The sequence below is a fragment of the Cibotium barometz genome, chromosome 62, assembly GCF_041138505.1.
Source record: "Cibotium barometz isolate CiBa-2024 chromosome 62, ASM4113850v1, whole genome shotgun sequence".
NCBI lineage: Eukaryota > Viridiplantae > Streptophyta > Polypodiopsida > Cyatheales > Cibotiaceae > Cibotium > Cibotium barometz.
This window is the reverse complement of record NC_141107.1, coordinates 32,435,159-32,440,544: the sequence shown is the minus strand read 5'-3', so window position 1 is coordinate 32,440,544 and position 5,386 is coordinate 32,435,159. Positions and strand designations below refer to the sequence as shown.

At 39.4% G+C, this 5,386-nt stretch overlaps 1 pseudogene across 1 annotated transcript; it reads left to right on the top strand.

Annotated features, from left to right (window-relative positions):
• The first annotated feature begins 620 nt into the window (after window positions 1-620).
• On the top strand, window positions 621-1,631 carry LOC147604374 (transcriptional corepressor LEUNIG pseudogene; annotated as a pseudogene). The gene is made up of 3 exons (XR_015265476.1): window positions 621-722; window positions 883-1,074; window positions 1,248-1,631. The product of XR_015265476.1 is annotated as a transcriptional corepressor LEUNIG pseudogene (transcript).
• Window positions 1,632-5,386: the final 3,755 nt, after the last annotated feature.

Here is a 5,386-nt window from a genome sequence, read left to right as displayed (position 1 = left end):
CTGCAGTGGGAAAGCATGTCCACATGCTATCATGTCTGGGCATGCATGTGACATTGCCAGTCTAGCTCTCTGTGTCTGTGAGGGGCCAAATCCTTCCATGAATAAGCAATGGAAGGGCTCTTGGATTTCAAAGCAGCTGGACAAGATAGTATGGCATGCTCCTCTGTCTCCACCTCCTGTGTGTCACATACTCGCATTTCCCCAGCTCCTTGTGCTCTCGTGTCAATTCTACCTAACAGCGTGTCACTACATGCAATCGGTGCGATGAGGCGTGCAGCTGCTCTAAAGATCTTCTTAATGCATGTGACATTTGAACTCCTAGGTATTTTGGGCATTGGGCATTTGTACAAATCCCTCAACTGTTAATGTTATGCTGCCAGCAGCAGCTAAAGGTCAACTCTGATGATCACTGTCTTACTCCTGCGTCATCAAAGTAGCTGCATCTATTCCTGTGGCAGAGTCTCTAAGGAGAGCCCATGCAATGTCATCCGTCGTGTAATAAGTTGTGCATACTCAACAATCTTTCACTCCATAATGGCATGGAGGAGAAAAAGACCAGCCCTTACAGCCTCTGTCATCCATTTTTTGCAACTCCCATGGTCTGTAAACATGTAATCCACATGGAGAGGGCAAGCTGCAAATTCAATTTGATGTGGGATGGAGTGGTTGCTGTGGATGAGACGAGACAGCATCATCATTCTCAGTCTCTCTGCCTTGCTCCCGTGTGCTGTATTTCATGTTGAATTCCAAACTGGGAGTTTTGTTAGATGGTTGAGTGGTAGTATTGTTTTTTTGGTTGGCAATTTTTTACTCTTTAGACTAAACTCACTGTGAAGAGTCATCTTTCTTTCTTTTCTCTCTCTCTCTTTTTTTTTTTTGCAGAGGCATACTAAGCCTGTGCATTCGGTGTGTTGGGATGCTACTGGTGACCATGTTGCTTCTGTGAGTGAAGACTCAGTCCGTGTCTGGGTGCTTGGGCCTGGTTCTGATGGGGAATGCATTCATGAGCTGAGCTGCAATGGAAACAAGTTTCATTCAACCTACCCACAGATCCTTGTCATTGGCTGCAATCAGGTATTGTTCAATTTGCAAGCCTAGTTTTTGGTTTAAAGATTATGTTACCTCTTCTGGTTGCAATGAGCATTTCAAGTATAGAGCTAAGGAGGACATGGCTGTGACTGTACTTTAGCATCTCTTAGATTTCAAATCATACTGACTTTGTTCTTGTCGGACTGTGGGGGCTTCAGTCGCTGGAGCTGTGGTGTATGCAAGAGAATACGAGCATGACGGTGCCTGCCCATGAAGGCGTGATTGCAGCTCTTGCTCAATCACCTGTTATTACAGGCATGGTTGCTTCTGCAAGCCATGATAAGATTGTGAAGTTGTGGAAATAGTATCATCTGTTGTGTATGGTAGGCTGTTGCAGTCCACCACTTCTGGAATTCAGTGACGTTTAGTTATTGCACTATGAAAGAATAGCTATGCACGAAGTGGGGGTTCTCGCTGGGCTTTACCTGTGGGGGATCCTCGAGCTTTGTGGTGTTTTCTTCTGATACGTTTGTGCGCATGTCTCAGGACTGTTGAGACACTGTTGTGTTTTTGTCTATATGAAGAAGTCAGCGTGTTTGGTTTGTGTCAGCTGCTGAGAATGATTGCAAAGTCTTTTGTTTTGAAGTGTTTGTTGTGGTGAATGAGTTGTTTTGATAGAGTTTGTGGAGGTGAAATATCTGCATGTGTGAATCTGATGTTTGAGTAACTGATTCTGAGTTAGTGTTGACTCACTCAGCATTAGTTGAGAGGGTACAGAGTCAGACAAGGTCAGCTGAGCATCAAATATGGTTAGCTGAATGTATAGAGGGCTTGGCTGGGTTTGTCTAGGTTTAAGGTGGAAGTGTTTGTGAGTCAGAGTTAACTGTCAGAGGTCTGTCAGTCGTCAGTCGTCGTCAGTAGTTAGCAGTCAGCAGTCGGACAGATTGAATAGTGGGCTGAGTAGTGATCCAGAGCTAGCAGTCAGCAGTCGCGAACAAATTGAATAGTGGGCTGAGTAGTGATCCAGAGCCAGCTGTGAGTTAGTTGGTATCAGTTGAGAGTCCATAGTGCTGAATCCTTGCGAGGTTTGAAGGTCTAAAGGTGTTAGTGGATGCAGAGGAAAGGAAGTCTCATCCCGCTGAATTAGAATCAGCTGAACCAAAGTTGTCCATCTGATTCCAGTAAAAGAAACCTACACTGCAGTGGATGTGGCCAGAGTGTTCCTCAAGGAAATCTTCAGATTGCATGGCCTACCCAGGAGAATAGTAAGTGATCGAGATTGAATTTAATTTTTATGCGTAGAAAGATGCATATTGGAAATTTTTTTATTATAAAAGTGTTATTTTCATTGAATTTAATTTCTTTGCGTAGAAAGATGCATAATGAAAATTTTTTAATCATTGTTATTTTCATTGAATTTAATTTCTATGCATAGAAAGATGCATAATGGAAATTTTTTTATTATAAAAGTGTTATTTTCATTGAATTTAATTTCTATGCATAGAAAGATGCATATTGGAAATTTTTTTATTATAAAAGTGTTATTTTCATTGAATTTAATTTCTATGCATAGAAAGATGCATTTTGGAAATTTTTATTATAAAAGTGTTGTTTTCATTAAATTTAAATTCTATGCATAGAAAGATGCATAATGGAAATTTTTATTATAAAACTGTTGTTTTCATTGAATTTAAATTTTATGCATAGAAAGATGCATAAAGGAAATTTTATTATAAAAGTGTTATTCTTGTAAAAATTAATTTTTATGCATAAATAGATGCATAAAGAAAATTTTTTTATTTTAAATGTGTTATTTTTATTAAAATTGATTTTATGTATAAATAGATGCATAAAAGAATTTTCTTTTATATAAAAGTGTTATTCCCATTGACGTGGATTTTTATGCATAAATAGATGCATAAAGAATTTTTATATCAAAATTAGAACTCTTTAATTCTATGTTTAATTTTTATGAGTATTTGATAAATGAATAAGTAAATACTCTGAGAGAGAAATTTCTATCGTTTTATATTCACTCGGATTGTAAAGAGAAAATTTAAAAAATCTATCGAAGTCGAAATATTCAGATAAATGATTTATTTATTTCTCATCGAAATTCGTGATTAATTTAGAAACCAGTTAAGTGAATATTCAATGAATGAGATTCAGTAAAATAGTAGCTGAAATATCATCCTTTTTTGAGAAAGATAGTTCAGGAAAAAATCTTGTCAAGACTCGAACCTTGAATCAGACTATGACTAAGATCAAACTCTTCGTTAGTTTCGAGGAAAGAAGATGTGACCAGTTCAAGAAATACACTCAAAACTCTTGTCAAACTTAAAATTAAGTTTGAGACCACAATCAAATTGATCTGTGGATCAAGGTTACAGAATTCGAGAAACTCTGTTATGGAATTCAGAATTACGATCATGAAGTTTTGGGGATACTGATTTAAGATTTACTCGTTGTATTCAAAAGAAAATCAAACTGAAAACTTGCATAGAAACCCTGTTTTCTTAAAAGACTATCTTACGCCAGAATGCTGGAGGGAGCATTTGGTATGTGTTTTTCTAAGGGAAGTTCGGTTGCAAGAGCTGATGGGGAGTGTTCAAAGGACAGCTCACGCGGCAAAGCTTGCCACCCAGGTCTTTGACCAGTCTCGGTATGGTTAAAATGATGCGCTTCCGGTACGATGGACGAGGACCGACGAAGCGGTCCTTGAGTGAAGTACCAGGACACCTAAGGAGAATCCTGGAGAGTTCTGACCAGGCGATGCACGGGCTCGCGGTGCCTAGGACACCCATGTGTATGTCGTGGAAGATTGTATGATAGACAAATGATTATTGTAATCTGTTACTGGATCTCGGTGGGGGGGCTGACCAGCTAGTCTCAACGGAGAGTCCAAAGTGATACTGTTTTTTTTAAAGAAACAAGGACTAGATGAAAATTTTGAGTTATGACATCTGTAACCAATAACTGTTTGTCAATGGATTATTTTATAAGTTAAAGTTTTAAAGAGGAGTGTGTGCGTATCTGTATTCGAAAGCAAAAGTTAAGAAAGGCATTCAATTATGAGTGGGTGAGTAATTGTCTCGTTCTACCAATTCCAGTGGTTGGCTAACTCATGGGTCAGACGGGGTTAGGCTGTAATCAGTAGAGTTTTAATAATAAAATTGAATAGTAGGAATACGCTTAGAACTCGAATAGTTAAATAATAACCTGAAGACTTTCTCAAATGAATAGATCAACGGTTGTGCCTGATTTCAGTTAGGAAAAAAGCATTGATTTCTTCAAGTTAAGTCTGTAATAGTTTTCCTTCTATCTGGTTTAGTCATGTGAAGGATAGTTTAGCCTCTTGACCCTGTTAGAAAATTCGTTAAGAAAATCAAGAAAGGTGAGATTGTCTCCGTTTTCGGGCAAGGAAAATTTTCTCGGTTTCGGTTTCGGAATGATCCCAGATTAGTCTCGTGCCCGGACATTCGAGGGTGAGGCCTCGAGTGGGAAACCTTGTCCCGCGCAAGAGGAAGCTACTTCCGCTGGCAACCGGGAATCCGGTGCGCGGAGGGGGCAGAGGGGTCTCATACCTTTGTAAGTTACAATAGGAGAGTACTTTCCCTTATAGTATGTACTCTTATCTCTTTATGTTATGGTTGTAGAGAAGTGAAGAGAATAGACGAGAATTCAGCCATCCATCTCTCTTGTCTACTTGTGCGTGCATGCGTGCGTGTACGTGTGTGTGTGTGTGTACACTGTGTGCGTGCGCACGCTTGTAAGGAACTCAAGGTCATCCTCTCCCCTGCATTCTTCTCATTTTGGGGTAGCAGCCTATGGTTACGCAAGACCATCTTATACTCAAGTAGTACTTATACTCAATTACTTGTACCTCAAGTACACTGTGTGTGTGTGTGTGTGTGTGTGCACTGTGTGCGTGCGCACGCTTGTAAGGAACTCAAGGTCATCCTCTCCCCCTGCATTCTTCTCATTTTGGGGTAGCAGCCTATGGTTACGCAAGACCATCTTATACTCAAATAGTACTTATACTCAATTACGCAAGACCATCTTATACTCAAATAGTACTTATACTCAATTACTTGTACCTCAAGTATCTCCTAAAATTAAACCGAAGCGCATGTTCTCCTAAAGGAAATAGAAGATTAACTGAAACCAGGGCCACAACTCATATAGCCCATGAAATGAGGAGAACTACATATGTCATTTTGGCACTGATAGTCAAACCCATAAGGGAGATGAGAGAGGAAGTAGAATATAGCCAAGACCCTATCTTATAGCCAAGCTAATTTCTAAGTTTAATTAAATGGGAGACCCCTATAACCACTTACTCGCTCTTAAGCAAGTC